A 17,411-nucleotide genomic window follows, 5' to 3' on the forward strand; every position below is an offset into this window, starting at 1 on the left:
ACCGTGGCATCATGCTGGCACATATTTACAGCCTTACTCTTTTATTAAAAAATGAGTCTTCAGATGCCATAGTTGATTCCTGCTTGGAAATTCCGAGTCAGCACTACTTCATACAAGCTTCAGTGCAACAACTCCACCACCATATTCTGAAGCAGAGGGAATAGCGCCAACCACTGGGCGGGTGAGAAAGTCTCCCTGGCAATTAGGGCAGTGCTGAATAACATATTTAGTATTCGGCCGACTACCGAAGCCGAATAGTTGCTTTATTTCATAATTCATGTTCCCAACTTGAAAAAACACACGTATAAAAAAAATAAAGCACCATTTTAAATGCATTATATACTTTTATTTCTCTTCATTGTAATTAATGCAACATCTTTATTTTAAAAAAAGCAGATTTAACCAAAATGAGGGGACCAAATGTACAGAAGCTTGTTGCATATTCACAACCAGTGACAGTCAAAGTAGGAGGCGTCACAAATGCTAAAGGACTAGGTTGCAATGAGCAAAATGGATATTGCAATTTGCAACTGCCTTTGTGAATCAGACGCATTGCATTCTCCATACAGTTGCAATGTCGCTGCGGTCAAGTTTCAAAACGTCTTTGCAGATCAAATAGAAATGTCTAAAATGGTTCGCGTCAGCTCATGCAGGACACGCCAAGAGGAAATCTGAAATGCGTCAACTCCATCTCACAACTATTCACCCCACCCCTCATAGGCCAAACAAAGGAGAGGACTCTCCCAGTGAGGCTTTTGGTGTTTGGTGAATGGGTAAGCACCCGTTAATTTATTACAATTGACTTTTCACATCAGATCTAACTATTCATTGCATTAAAAAAAAAAAAGAATCTGGAATATACACAGGGGAAGTTTGTTTATATAACTCTAATGGCCACCAACACAGTGAAACAAATTATAGCAGTACTAAAATATACTTTAACATTTAATTCATATGCATATCTGGACCACTGCTCAAGGCATGGATTTCATGGCCACCTCTGAACACTGGGTCGCCTTTGCCGTACCAAAGGGTCAATAAGCCATTCACAATAAGGTTGGCTTGTTTATGGAAGGATTAAGCAGCAGGTCCCACATGGCAGTTGAGGTTTGGGAGAAACTAAGGGAGTTAATGGCACAGTGACTCCCTCTCCGTGGTTACCACTGGTCTTACTGCCAGCTGCAATGGGTCTAATGTTATAGGTGCCCTAAAGATAAGGAACATTATCCACCCACCCTGCTTTTCCTATATAGTTATATACATATATCTTGTGGTAACCCACTTCAGATGTCAGTGTCCATTATAGATGAGATGGTAAGTGTGACCCAGATCGCTGCCCACTTTAGACACTCTTGTGGTGCCTGAAATATGTTAGGAAAACTGCAGTTATGCCACCATCTCGCTTATAACGCGCTGAAATTAGCAATGGCAACTCACTGGAATTCAACCATCCGTATGTTGGAGCACCTGTGGGGGGTGACGCTGCCCCACAATAAATGGCTAATGTAATAGCCAGGACTAACAATTGCATGTGCCCTACCTAACACCTGCACTGTAGATGTACATGGTTTGTCGTTAATTGCAGCCTTTTGAAGAGGCCACCGAGCAAGCTAGCCTGCACTCTACATGACTGAGCAAAGTGCTGCCACTGGTGTGCACATTGGAATTAGACCTACCAAACATATAAAAGAACATGACATGTCTGGCAATGCAGAAGCAGGGCAACTGACCATACGTCCAAATAGCAGGTTAACAGATTAATGATAAAAGGGATCCAGAATGAATGGGTGTTTGCATCCTTCAGTAAAGTTTGGTCACCGTCCCAGTCCCAGCTGGCGACCACCATTGAAAAAGTAGCCAGCCTGGACAACTCATTCTAGAAAGAGCAAGAAGCGATGCCATAGAGACAGAGTATTTCAAGAGAGCAAGGACGAAACATGATATAGTTGCAATGTGCTTCTCCATAGTGCTCCATTCTTGATGCCAACCTCGAGATATTTTGAACCCCTTATTTTGACAGCTTTGATCTTCTGAGCCCTGTCTAATCCTGCTGCACCTGTTGGTTTTTTTGTCCGGTGCGCTGTGCTTTTGATGGGAATTTGGTTCCTTTGGGTCCCCACCTTTTGCAAATACTAACTTCTGACTTGGAAATAATTCCCCCAACTTTAGTTTAATTTTTGGTTGTGAATACATAACCTTCCCGCCTCCTTTTATCCTCTCACTCTGCCATTATTTTCAGATGCTGCTGGGTTCAGGGGTACCTGCGGTTCACTGTGAGTCAGCGTTGTGGCACCGCATACTCCCCACATTCCCTGCACACTACACCCCCCCACTCTGTGTATTTCTGACATTGCCCGTGGACCACCTTGGGTCTGCACATTGCCTTCCTCTAACTCTAGCAGTGGAGTGAGGAGGAATCTAGTCTCCTTATGATATGTCTAATTAAACCTTTCTGACCCATGATCCCATAAGAAATAACCGGTGCATTCCAGGAGTCCAGTTGTCTGGGAGAGGTGCCCTGCTTCTTAATTGAAGGTCCTGATATTCAACAAGGCTTCCAAATGGTCTGATTCCTATTTTAGGACAGGAGATGAGTTTACTTAAGAGTCCCTTTTGAATTGTGCGTTCAGCTCCTTCCAGGTTGTATTCTGTCACCATCATGATCCTAGAAGACCAGCAGGTCAAGACAGATCAGAAGAGAGCCATTTATATGCTGGCTTCACCATTGCATGTTAGTGAGGAAAGGATGGGCATGGCCAGCTCCTCTACTTTTCTTGAGTGCACCATCACCTCTTCTTGGGGGGGCAATGGGGCGGTGCCTCTCACAGTCGTTGCTCTTGAGTAGTTGTGCAAGGCCAATTTCACCAATCGTGGGAAGTCCAGTCTCTCCTTTCCAGACTTCACAGTAAGAAACGGCGCTGTATCATCCAGCATGCTCCATGCACTGAGGGGATGAACAGGAATGTGGAGTAAAGTCAGGACCTTCAGTGGTTGTAATCTACGAGAGGGTGTGCTACACATGTGCAAGATAACACTACCAGGGTGTATGCAAGCCCACATGAAACAAGAAGAGAGAGAGGCACAGATCTAGGATCAACAACCGAGTTTTGGACTCCATCGCTGCAAACAGGACAGTGCACACGTATTCACCTTAGCCTCTGACGCTAGTTCAGGGGCTGTCATGATGCGCTCTCACGTGGGCTTGCTGCATGCACTAGAGTTCCCACAAGAAGTCAGCAGGGCCACTGCAGGTCAGATTACTGATGCATAGTTGCTAGGCACGTGCAGACTGGATAGTGGTGACAATACACTACAGTTGTGACTTGGCAAGCAGTCATTGGGGCTAGCTGCACCTGTTAAATCAGCTGTAGAAACCCAAGGCTGCCCCAGATCTGCATGCAGTGAGAATGAGTATGTGGTGCTTCTGGGGCTTTTTATAACAAACCACAGGAAGTGTCACAGTGTTACACAGGGCTGCCAACTTACTTTCATAGAAATTAATGAGCATCATATTGCCAAAGAGTACTGGAATGCTAAATACCAGTACTAATACTTGGTAGACCACATCAATGATTCAGATGGTGAAGATATGTGTGCAAGCAAGCTACTGTCACACGAGTGGAGTGGCACAGGGAAGGGCGGTGTGACTATGGCTCTGACAGAAGTGGATGAGTGCATTGCAAAAGTAAAACTTTAATTTTTCCTTATTTATTTGGTGCTAGCAACCAGCAGTGCAATTCTGTAACTTAGTATCACACCCACAAACTGCTGATGCTGCCTCAGTTTATTTGGATCTGTTAACGAGCAGAGCCACTGTCTATGACTTAAAACTGCCCTCACAACCTGGTGATTCTGCCTCATTCTTTGTTAGCTTTCTCAGCTAGCAGAACTACTCTCTAATGACTAATGCACCCTAACAAACTGGAGGCGGTGCCTCATTTTATTTGGCTCTACCCACCAGCAACGCCACCCTCTAACCTTTTGTATCACACTCACAAACTAAATGCTACATCTCAATTTATTTAGCTCTATAAACAAGCTCAGCTGCTCTCTTACTCTAGTACTGCCCTCACAAACTGGAGGTTCTCCATCAATTGTTTTGAGGGTCTTCCAAAGAGGTAAGCCCTTATTGTATTTGTTTGGTAGTCGGTCAGTTGTCTATGTCTTGTAATCAGTCCAGGGAATTTGTCCCCTGTCCCCAACAGGGAGCCGCCCCTTTGGGATTACGGAGGCAATCCTGCTGCATCTAACACCCCGTATGGGTACAGGTAAAGCGTGATCTCACTGGGGTGACACCCTACCCCCGCTCCTTATAGGACAGGCTACCCCTTAGCAGGGATCTGTGTCACCCTCCCTTGCCTCAGGAAATCAATGTCTTCATTTGTTATTTGGGAGTTGAGCCAAATCACTATAGGAATGTTTCACCTGGTGTGGTTTCTGACCCTGTACTGTTGCCATCACAAAACCAACAGAGTGTTCCATCTCCTTTCAGAGACAGGTATTAAGGCCCTGTGAGACTGACAAGATGGAGATCAAGAGAACGAGCCGGAGTGTAGCCCGCAAGCCAGCAGTTTAGACCCAGTGAGGGACCCATCCCCCTTCAGGCAGAGGTAGCGAATGAGCCAACACAGATGGAATGGAACACTAAGAAGCGAGAAAGCCAATGGAGTGCTGCTCCCTGCAAACAGACCAAGAGCTAGAAAAGCTAAGACCCGCCATATTGAGAAGAGATGTGACCACCTGAACCAAGGACGACTGGTGCCTGTGGAAACCAACGAGTGCTGCCTGGAACCGACGGGAAGCATTGGAGCTGGCACACCGATGCAGAAGACCAATGAGAAGCAGGAACAATGCTGTCGCCTTCCCAGAGGAAAATGACCACCGCAAGACAGGTACGTGATATGACACAGTGAGAGAATGAAAAACCTGACACACCCCATAGTCTGAGATGGGGTGAGAATCCACATACTCCAAGCCGGGCTGAGAGTACGAAAGGCCCGAGAGGGGCTGGGGCAACAGATACCCTGCGGTGAGGTGAGACCCTTATATCCCAATCCGGGTTGAGAAAGCAAAATGCCCATGAGGGGCTGATGCATCACACAGTCCGAGACAGGGTGAGAACCTGAATACTGTATGCCGTGGTGAGAAAAAATGAACTACCAGAAGGGTTAAGAGCCTGGAGAGCCCTGGAGAGCAAGAGAGAACAAACAGCCCAAGTGGGGCTGAGAGAGTAACAACTTCACGAGACCCCAAAGACGGGCCGGTACCGAAGAGGTTCCAAACCAAACCAGAAGAGGCCTGACCATCTAAGGACACTTGAAGAGACTTTGTTTGATAAAGAATTCAACAGCGGGTCCAGAAGCCTTGAGAGACTTATTTTCTTGGTGACAAGACAAAATAGTACACAGCAGGACAGAAACCAGCCAATCGGGAAAGAACACCTAACTATTTTTCTTTGTATTTTTATTTTTATTAATTTGTAGTGCTAGGATTATAATCAGTGATATCTAAATGGTTGTATTCGTGCTCACCAAGTCACAGAATTAACTCAATGATTGTAGATGGGGGATAGCCCAGGAGCAACACGTTTGTCTAGGAAGCAAGACAACGCAGCACAACCGCACTTAGAAACCAATCTCTGGTGCACTTAGAAACCTATCTCTAGTACAAAAGAACAAAAGAACAATTATAATTAGAATATTTTTCTAAACCGATATGGGGTTGCTAACAAACCATGGTACCACAGAGTTAAGTACCTACTAAATATCAAGCCAAAAGGAGCCACATCAGGGATTTAAGGCGGATAATAGTTGCACACTGACCTTAATTATAAATCTCTCAAGTTAATGCAACATCTTTTTTTTCTTTCTGTTATTTTTTCTCTTCTTTTTTTTAAAGCAACCATGTAATCATCTTGCACTGAGTGGCATACCAGAATACTTTTTTAAATTATTTATTTATTTGTTTTGATTCATATAAGAACACAAATCACAATACCACAAGTTAAATATATATGTAAACACTCTAAAACACACTACAATTCATAGTTCTTAAAACAGTTCTTAAAACAGTATGAGTTTAAAACTATGATCTAAAACGATATTAAGTGTACAATAATGCTTAAAACATGAGACATCAAAAACATCAAAAACATGGCCCATAGCATAACATAACATGACATGACATTATGAGGATTGTATAGGACACCCATATCATATAACCTAAGACTTTCCCAGGGCTTCTTATTACACACCTTAGCGTCTGCAGAATTCGTCAGAGTTCAGCTAAAATTACAGTATTACTCGTTTAATAAAATAAGATAAAATACAACTTTACTTGTTCCACGCACTTAGAGTTTTAAGATTTTTAATAGTTCAGCTTGGCACAAACCACTTCTCAGATTTGAAACAGAGCTATGTGAACCTTCTCCAAGTCTCTGGATTTAAGCAACAAATTCAGAAATCATTGCACTTTATGGCATCATATCTTCCCATAAACTGACCCAATGCAGTCATGTAGGTAGAGCCCAGTAGTGGACACAGTGTAATAAGTGCGTGCCTATGGGATTCAATGCTGCCCCCTAATTTACAGATCCTGCATCCTCTCAATTCCAACGGGGTCCTAGAAAAGGCTCCCTCTAGAGCAAGTACCGTATGTTCGTTAGACCGGAGTCACAATATAAAACTGCGTATAGCCGGACTCGGGCACCTCAACAGATCTGTCTGGATCCTTAGATATCTATGTACTATGTTGGTTGTGTATTGCTGGTTATGCAGTGTTTGATGAAGATTTGTATAATTATTTGTCCAGTCTCAGCATTCAATCTTATTTCTGTAAATGTCCTTCAATATATCAGGCTTTGCACCATGGTTAAAATCAGGATGGCACTCAATTGCAAGGAAGCTATCTTCATTAAGCCTTCATTAAGTCCTCGGCCTGACTGTTAATTGCCATGTCATACATCGAGCCCATAAACCTCAGCAATGGGCTTGATCTGAGCTTAATGTAAAGGGCACCTCTACGTATCACGTCCTGACTTTTCAACGACACCAGGCCTAATTCTAAGCAGATATAGGCCATAGGTGTGGAGGGGGGAAGACTCAAGAGTATTCTCCAGAAAAAGCCTTCCACCATGTTTAACCAAGTCAAGTCGGTCAGGGCTACGGTTTCACGCCCATACAATATAGTGGGAACACATCTCTGTTTCTAGAGTTTAATTATTCCTCCAACTGAATACCCTGCGGTCTGCTTGGGGAATTTATTTATGGCAAAGGTAAGTTGGCGTGCTTTTTAATGGCCCTATGATCTCCATCTGCCTGAAGCTCTATTCCCAGATAGGGATAACTGGTGGCGTGATCAATGCTTTGGGAGCCAACCTCGATCTGGACCCTATTCATCCCACGCCCTGACATCGCCATCATTATTATCTTGTCCTTGTTGATGATCAGATCGTTCAATTTTGCATATTCAATGAGGTCCATAAGTTTGTTTCTGATCCCTCTTATAGTTCGATCCAGCAAGATAAGATCGTCAGCGTACAGTAAACTGGTTACCTGTCCTGGGCCCATTTTGAGGGGGCAGAAAAGCTGGGCAGGCAAATCAGCTGGGTAGACATTAAATAACAGAGGGGGCAGCACACATCCTTGTCGGACCCCCCATGTTAATCTCCACCGACACCGAAATAGTTCCTAGATTGTCCAATCTTATCTGTATGCTACTACTGGAGTGTAGGTGTGTAATGATGGACAATAGCCATTCTGGGCACCCATAATCACCTAGCTTCTGCCATAAACACGAACGATTAACGCTATCAAATGCAGCGCTGAAATCCACATATATTAGCAGAATAATGTTGCTTTATCCAAAGCATTTCATAAAACACTCTTCACAAGGGATCTTCATCTAAACCATGCACATAGAAACTTAATACCTTTACATTCCAACCACTATACGCTTAATAAAACTTTCAACCATAAATACAAAGGCCAATGCGTGCTGTTTTCTTCCTCTCCACCAGTGCATCCACGATAAGTTCTCAACACTTGTATGAGTGATTTATTCATTTTCACCACTAGAGGGTACTGGTGTATTAATAAGTCATAGCTTGTGTATTATCCCGTTAAAAAACTCGAAGGTGAGTTAGAATCCAGCCAGTTAGGTTTCTAGAGGGAGGACATCTTTACTTTTGTATGACATCCTGACCTGCACCCTTTTCCCTTTCCTCTGTTCCAGTATAGGGAGCAGAGTGTTAGGATTCGACCAGGGCTTTGCACCAAAATAAAAGCCTTTCAGTACAAACACATGCGTCTCCTGATTCTGACTTGCCCCAGTCGCTCTTTATACTGCTCTGTTGCCCAGCCACCTGCAAGAGGGTAGGGTGCTACGGGATCATGTGTTTCTACATGCATGGCATCTGCATGCATGCAGCGCACACACCACTACCATGAGATCCAGCTCCCCTAGGTGACAGACGCCAGACAATGATGAGAGAACTTGCCGTCATGCTTCATCATTCAGCCGCTCCTCAAATGCCCAATTGCCACCACTCCCTCAACTTTACCACCACAAGAGGAAGCTGAGGCGCTGGTGGTGGTAAAGTGGACCTGCTAGCAGATGGTGCTACTAGGCCAGGCAGAGCTGGGTTGGACATGGGGAGCCTTGGACATTTGGCATCCTAGACCTTTGCGGGGGGAGGGGCGCGGGGGGCCTTGAGGATCCTTGTGGCAGTGTGTCTGGTCACAAACTGGTGCATCATATGCCACTCCCATATCACAGCCACCACAGGAGGGTGCTGCAGTAATGGGACTAGTGGCAGGTGATAGGCACTCTTCTGCGTCATGTTTGTGCCACACTTTACAGTGCGTGAGCATCATTGTGGTGCCAAAAGCGCTCCTAATCCGGTCACCCCGCTTGACTCTCTTTAAGCACAAGTTGCATATGACTACACGTTCTTAGCCCCGCGAGTCTTTCTCTCTGGTAAGCAGTCCTAGGCCCATGGCTAGATGGGCACAGTCATGGCTTGGGATGCATTGTAACCCACTTGAAACCTGGCCAGGATTTTCTGTGCCTGCCTAGCCATGTGTGCAAGGGCAGGCAATGCCTCCACTGTCATCCACGTGAGCAATCTTGGTAAGTAGTCCTAGGCCCATGGCTAGATGGGCACAGACATGACTCGGGATGTGATGTATTGTAACCCACTTGCAACCTGGCCAGGATTTTCTGTGCCTGCCTAGCCGTGTGTGCAGGGGCAGCTAATGCCTCCACTGTCACCCACTTGAGCCATCTTCTTGGTGACCATCTCTGGCTCCTCTGTCTGGGGCTCAATATTCTCCTGTAACATCGCTACCACCTGTTCCCTCTTCCCATCACCAACATGCACCTGTGGCACAACCTCTGCATGCTGCTGGGAAACCTCTGACTCTCTACATCCCCATGGTCAACACCCAGCTTTAAATTGTGCAGGAACTCTTGGAGTGTATGAACAGCTACAACATGCTCTTCCTGATTTACCCTGGTGGCAATAACCGCCCCACGAACCTCGTCAGAGTCTTCCACCCCATCTGTGCAAAGAGGACACACTGCCCCGACATGGAGCCTTCCAAATGGCTCAGTCTTTCACCTGGCCCCACTGCCAGCATGGGCTTCCCAAAGCCACGGCCTCACCGTACTGGCGCTGGGGTTGCCTTAATCTTCCCTGAGTGGGATCCCTTTCCATCTTAACCACTAAGCTCTCCTCTTCCTTTGAGAGCCTGGTATGCAAGCTGGTCTTCTCTCCCTTCTCCACTCTGAACATTGCTACCATTTACCGGCCTCCAGGCGCTACCTCCATGTTCCTCTCTGAATGGGATGATTTCTGTTCTTACTTTCCACCTCCTCCAACTTGCTCCTCCTGGGGGACTTTAACATCCAATCGGACTCTCCTGGCACAGCGTCCTCTCTATTCTTTGACCACTACACCTCCTTATCCCTCTCCAGTCTCACTTCTGGTCCAACCCACTCTTCTGGACACACCCTGGACGCCCTCATCCACTCTGATCTCCCTCTCCCATCTCCCATGGTCACCCCTCTCTCTTGGTCAGACCACTCCCTTCTCTCCTCCCACCTGGGTCCCTATGGCCCTGTGACCTCACCTGCAAAAGTCCTACCAATGTCGTTCCCAAACATCTGCCCGATGAAACGAATGTCAGCTGCTGCCTTTACTTCCACCTTTAGCCCCCCATGCCCCCAACTCAGATTCTACCACTGACACTGCTCTCAGCGACTTCCACCTGTCCATCACCAATACCCTTGACATTCTTGCCCCTGTCATGAGGATCCGCTGGAAACCCGCCTCTAAGCGCAACACCTGGTATGACTCCAAACATGCAGCCCTCAAATGAAGGTGCATAGCTGCGTAATGGACGTGGCAAATCTCAGACGCACCCTCTGACAAACTGGCCTGCCACCTGCTCCAAAGGCAATAAAGACTCACTATCCATGCCAAAAAAGGGCCCACATTCAGGCATGGGTATCTGGTGCATTTAATAACATGGCTGAACTTTTCAAAATCTGCAGGGAACTAGCCAACACTTTCGCAGTATACTCCTCCCCTACTCCATCTCAGGCCCTCTTCAATGCATTCGCCACTCACTTCACTACCAAAACCCAGGACATCCTGAACAGCCTTGTTACACATTCTCCCATCCCATCCCTCACCCCCTTGCCTCCCTTGTCCTCTCACCCTCCTCCTTCTTCTCCTTCGCCCTTGTCTCACCCAATGAAGTCACCAGAGTTGTCCGCTCCATGAAGGTCTCTTTCAAACAGGTTTTCCCCTTGCTCTACAAGAACCATCAAGGACAACATTGCATCTCTTGCCCATGCACTTGCTGATCTCTGTAACCACTCCTTTGCTACTGGTTCTTTCCCCTCCTCCCTCAAGCACTCCCTTGTGTGCTCCTCCTTAAAAAACTGTCAGCTGACCCTACCTGTCCAGCTAACTACCGCTCTATCTCCATGTCCCCCCCTCCCTGTGAAAATTGCTGGAGAAGTTGGCCCTGTCCCAACTCAACTCTCACACTGAACTTGTTGGTGGTCTCCACGACCATCAATCTGGATTCCAAGAGGTATGGAAACTGCTCTTCTGAACACCTATGAAGAACTGCTTGCATCCCTAAATTCCAACTCCCAAGCTGTCCTCATCTTTCTTGATCTCTCCTCTGCATTTGACACGGCCAACCACTCCATTCTCATACAAAGGCTCCACGACACCCTTGGTATCTCATAGCGGGCACTGGACTGGCTGACCTCCTTCCTTACTGACCGCTGCTCTCAAGTCATCCTTGGAATTTTTCCCTCTCCTACTTCCTTCTCCTCTTGTGTTGTCCCCCAGGGCTCTATCCACTCGCCCTGGCTCTTTAACATCTACCTTTCCCAGCCGGCAATCTTTATCTCCTTATTCTCTCCCAACTGCCAGTGCTATGGAGACGACACCCAACTCTACTTCAAACTTCCTGCTAACCCTCTTGCACCTTTCATCATCCTTGACAGATTTTCTGCCATCCATGCCTGGCGCACTTCCAATGATCTCTGCCTCAATGCCAGCAAAGCGAAGATCCTTCCCATTGGGACCCCGGATGATGACTTCTTCCCTTCACACTCGTCTTCCTCCATGGGCTCTGTTAGGAAAGATTCCCATTTATTTGAAGTTTTCTCTCCAGTTGTGTAACCCCCAACCTTTTGCTGCTGTAAGCACAGCCTTCAGCTGCACTCGCCTTGACTTTTTGCTCACTTTGTTATGGGGAAACTGACATGCCCTTAAAGATAGTCAGTACTGGGAGACTTTGTTTCCCTTAGTCCTTTCCAGCGTTGCAACTTTTCTGCAACATCTTACAAGTGCACAATGTAGCTTACAGTACGGTGCGCTTGGGTCCTCCTGTCATTTCCCAGGGCCCTAGGCACCCTCGAAGCATATTGTAGGAGAAGTGCGTATGTGCCTTGGACAGGGCTCATGGCAGCTTATCTTTTCATATATTTTTAACCCTTTCCTGCCATGCAAACCGCGTTTACCACGTTTGGCACGAATAGGTGGCCTGGCTCCAAAATGGCCATGCCACAAGTTTCTTTGTCCTGTCCTTTGGCCATCTTGCCCCTTCACCTTCCCCAGGTCGAGCCGACCTGGGTCAGTCCTTATTTCGACATGCATTCTCCCGCGAACTGCCAAGCTTTCGCAGGCTTCTGCATGCCTAGAGTGTGTGCTTCCAGGATGTGGGTTGGACTGTCTGATTCCAATACACATCCTGGGTGCCAGAGAGTCTGGTGTGCTGTGAATGAGCGGGACCACCATGGTCCGTGATTGGTCCACGTATGGTGTGCCTGTATGTGAGCAAATGTCCCATTGGGTCCTCTTCGTTTTGGCGCAAAGGAGATTCTGGATAAGAGGAGGCTCCAAACACCCATACCATGTCGATCTCTTGAGTTCTCACTGAACGAAGGAAAGGATCCAAGTATCTTGAAGCTAAGAAGCAGAGTCGAGGAACCGCTGGTGACCCGCTGGAAGGTTTGGCACCCTGAGCCCGCTGTCGTCCCGCTGGACCCCTCTGTATCTGATCAAACTAAAAGGTCTGCAAAGATGCTTCGACCCATTGGAATAGTGGGACTAACTATTCTCGGCATCGTTTTCAATCGCTGCAAGTAATCCTTCCGGAAGTGTCCCTGGGTGAACCAGTGGGCTGACCAGCTCGCGCAGGACCTTTGCTCTGACACCGCCGCCGTTTCGAGGAGACCCTTGAAACTTGGTACATTGCAAGCTTTCTGGTCACGGCACTCTCACACCAAATTTCATACACTTTGTGTTCCAAGGTCTGAAGTTAAGAGAAAGCGCCCGAACCAGAGTGCACGTGGTTACCGTGGTGCCCAGCCTTGGTGACGAACTTTGCATGTGCCTTGCTGCTGTGCCCCCCTGTGTCCTGAAGCCTGCTACAGTGAAATTGGCCTGATCCATCCACCAGGCGCGGAGAAATTGCCACTGTCCCATTTGGGAACCATCGATTTAACTTCGCCGCTGGAAGCCACAGAGCCGCACAATTGCCGCATTTGAACCTGCAACCGAAGTGAACTCGACTGCCGAAGTTTTGTCTGGAGTGCACCAGGGGTCGGTGAGTACTAGCAACCCTTATCGGTGCGCCTAGCGCATCCCCCCATTTTTACGCACAAGTGTTTTTTCCTTTAGTGCCACTCTCCTTTCCTCAGATAGCCTGAGCTATCAAACTATTCCCAACTCCTGGAACCTGTTCTGCCCTCTTGGGGAGACCCTCCACAAATAGTGGGAACTTATTTTACATCACCGCACCGACCTTTCTGAGTTGCTAAAGACCCTACAAGAGATCCAGTTTTCGCCCATCTGTTCTACCGCGTGCCCAGTATTGCAAGTACATTTGAGCAACAGGCTCCACTCTTCTTAGGGACTGGGCTGCCTTTCAGTTAGGATTGTGATTACTGCACAATTGCCTAAAGATTCTTTGCACTGCCTACTTCCTTCCCTTTTTAGATTGTGTACCCATTTTGTGCATTAACCCTTTAGGCCACTTGGTCTTGTGTATATGTATTTCAGTAGGATTGTGTTGGTTTAAAAGTATTACTGTTGATTATTACTGTGTGTTGAAACTCAAAGGCCTTGAATAAATGTATTTGTGTTTTTGATATATATACACCTGACTGGGAGCGATTTCTAAGTGTCCTTTACTCTGTATGCTCATTGAGGTCTTTCAGTCACCCTCACCCCTCCTGAGACCATCTTAACAAATTGGTGTACAGCGGTGGGATAAGACTGAAGGTATCCAGTGTTGCACACTAGTGAAGGCATTTCAGATTAACCATAGCCAGGGCACATAGTGACTTAGTAGTGATGTCTGCAAAGGCCATAAACCTATCTAGAATAATGGAAACAATTACCAATATAACCTTAAATGCTTCTAAATCAGAAACACAAAGAATGCTGTGTGCTGAGAGAGGGTTACCCGCTCAAGGCACAACATTGGAAATGATTCAGAGAATCATGGAATGGAAGGAGTTGCAACTTGATGCCATAACCTCTGATGAGAGTGCAGAAAGAAGTGGAGCTGCTTCCACTGACAGAACTGACAGTTCTGTCGCTGCCCTCATTCATGGTACCCATGATGACAGAGAGGATGCATTGTCCCAAGTTTCCTCTGCCAGCTCTGATGCTGATGCCATGTTGGAATTCAAGAAGCAAGGGCTGATGTTTAAGCAGAAGGAGCTTGAATTTCACATGGCTAAGCTGAAGGTAGAGCAGGCAGAAAAACATAAGGACTGGGATCACCAGTTGGAACCGGCCAAGCTTCGAGTTTCCAATGGATCCAAGGGATCTGGACATAGGTCTGGGTCCTCCTCTCATCCCGGATTTCCTAAAGAGCTGCTCAGTATGTATGATGAGAAGAATTACATTATGGACTGGCTGAATCCATTTGAGTATGCATGTGAAGTTCAAGAGATTGTAAATGCTGATAAAATTGCATGGTTGCTCCACAGACTACCCCATTCTGGCTGCAGTGCTATTATGGAGATGTCAAAAGCTGAAAGAGTAGATTTTGCAATGTTGAAGCAAACTCTCATCTTAATGTTTGGGAAGACTCCTGCCTAATACTTGAAGAGGTTGGGTGTCATATGTGACTGATTCCTTAAAGAAGTTGACTGGCTGGGTTGAAGGCTACAAGGTCTCCACCTTTGAGGGTATGATATGGCTTGTCATGCTAAAACATATTTTAGCATCTTGTTCCCCTGAGCTTAAGCAGCATTTGTCAGGTTCAGATGAGTTAGATCCTAAGAAGCTGGCCATAGCAGCAGATTTGTGGGTGTCACATAGAGTGTCCCATAAGGACAAGACTCATCCTGGTAAGCAGGAGGAGGGGAACAAGTTCAAAGATAAGGGGGTGTGGGAGGGGGGGGGGGTCTGACAAATCTTCCTCTCATAAGGGCCACAAAAAGAAATGTAAGGGTAAGTCACAGGAAAATGCACAGGATAGTGGAAGTTATCCTTCCAAACAGAACTCTGGTTACAATAAGCCTCCCTATGTCCCATGACCCAGTGGATCTTGTGTGGCTTGTGGAGCAAGTGATCATGTGAAGGGGGACCCCAGATGTAAGGTCAAAACCTTGGGGGTCCACTCTGCAAATATGCCCTTCTCTTATGAGAAGGAAGTGATCACAGGGGCATCCTTCTCTTCAGACTCTTTCCCCAGTGGGATATTATCTGAAGTAGTTTTAGTTTCCCTGGGTTCCTGGGAGCCTAAAGCCTCAGAGGCTTATACTAGAATTCCTGATAATACCAAGCACTATTTTAAAGACAGTGTGCTAGTCAATGGAGTTGACACTCTTGCCCTTAGGGTTAGTGGGTGCAGCAGAACTGTAGTGGATTCTACCTTAGTAGACCCAGAGGAAGTTGCCAGAGCTCCTCGGTTACCCACTAAGTTAGCTGATTGTCCCCCTCTTAAGTTCCGAGTTATGCATGTAAACCTTACTATAAATTGAACAGTAGTCAGGATTCCAGTGAGCATTCAGAGGGATGTCCCAGGAAAGGTCCAGCTGGGGAATGATCTCAGAGCTTCAGGGCTTGTGGGTGACACAGCAGAGAGACCCTGCACAAGTTCACAAACCAAGGCTGCATTGGCCAAGTCCAATGACAAGCCTAAGCCAAAGGGGAAACCCAAGGCTAAAGGAGTCACTTACCACTGAGGTGGAGGTAGTTGGTCAAACACCTGAACCTGACGAAGAAGAGGTGTTGCCTGAAATCCTCAATCACAATGACCATCCTGAACCACATAGTGTGTTAGTAGAAGGTGGACCTGACAGGGAGTTCAGTAAGGGCCAACGTGAGTGCCCATCTTTGGAAGGCCTAAGGAGACAGGCCTGCTCCCAGCTTGAGGGTGAACATCCTGGGAAGCATAGGATTTATTGGGAAGGTGGGCTTCTCTACAGTGTAAGGAAAAAGGGTCCAGTCCAAGTAAAACGGCAGCTAAGAAGAGCTGCTAGCTGGAAAATGTCTAAGAAACTACGTTTCCCATGAACACTGTCAGTTGAATCATGTGCTTGTAATTATGAAGGCACTTAAGCCTCTCCCCGGCTTGTGCTGCTTGTTGGTGATTTTGTATGCAGCCCTGGGTCGGAAGAGGCAGGTGCTGACTTTTCTGGTGAGAACGCAGAACTATGGGCCCAGTGGTGACAGTGCTCAGCTTCCCTCCCATGGGGAATCATCACCGACACGCTGCCGTTAAGGTCTGGCCTGTGCACTGAAGTTCATTACATTCATCAGGGCCTCTGAAGTGAAGGCATACGTGGCGAGAAGCCGCCAACGCTGGACTCCGCATAGCCTGGGGTGGTGCTGGGCAAGCCCCCCCAGGCATAAGTTAAGTGCGAGCATGCTATGTTGAAGTTTCTGCATTTCTTATTTGGTGAAAGCAGAGTCACCGTTTCTATACTTAGTTTTGGCATAAACTATGTCGTACTGATAGTGCAGAGGACGATTAAGCCTTCAAAAGAGGAGCCGGGGCATAAAACATTTTCTTGTAATTGTGACCTTGGTGTGCAGGCACTTTTCATTAACAAATCCATTTTTAATTCCATTTATTTCAGAGGATCTTCTAATGTCTCTCTTGGTATATTACACTTGTTGTCTGTATAGGTCTGTTAAAAAAAATATATATGTTAAGTACAAATAAAGTAATGGTTATTATTTGGCTTATATAGAGAAATGTTGTGTGTACCATTAGTATCACTGTCTTCACTGATTTCATCTCGTGGGAAATATTCTTCCAGCCATTCTAACGTACTGGACATTTCTGTGTAAAAAAAATATATGTAATATGCGCTGTCTGCGGACAACCGCAGTGTCCGCGGACAGATCGAAAATCTGAACGTGCGGAATGAAAATTTAAATAGTGTACCCCATTTCCCCTTTGAGGTTGTTTTTTTTTGCAGATGCTTCAAATACACCTTTTTTTATTTTCCTCCAAAAATCTTCACATTAGCTTCTCCAAAGCAACCCTTATGTTCCAAAACAGCATGGCATTTCCCATAAAAGATAAAGAAATGCCATATTCTTTAAAATAAACATTATCAGAATCAATGTTCTCATTATTACAAAAGAACATACCAGCTCTAAGCATGAAAGCAAACATGCCTCGGTTGATTGAACACCTAGCAATATTTTGCTGAGGACAAAAAACAAAACTATTGTCCCATACTGCCCTAGGTAACAAAGCAGAAAAAATAACCTTGGCATTTGGAAGGACTTTCATGATAGCCTGAACCAAATTTTGCGGATCTTGCAACTAAGTAGGGGCACTGACATAGCCCAAATGCACAGCACCACAGTGCAGGATAACTACATATGGACTATTCAACCTAGCCATATCCTG

Source organism: Ambystoma mexicanum, chromosome 8 (assembly GCF_040938575.1).
Source record: "Ambystoma mexicanum isolate Mex_15411 chromosome 8, UKY_AmexF1_1, whole genome shotgun sequence".
Classification (NCBI taxonomy): Eukaryota; Metazoa; Chordata; class Amphibia; order Caudata; family Ambystomatidae; genus Ambystoma; species Ambystoma mexicanum.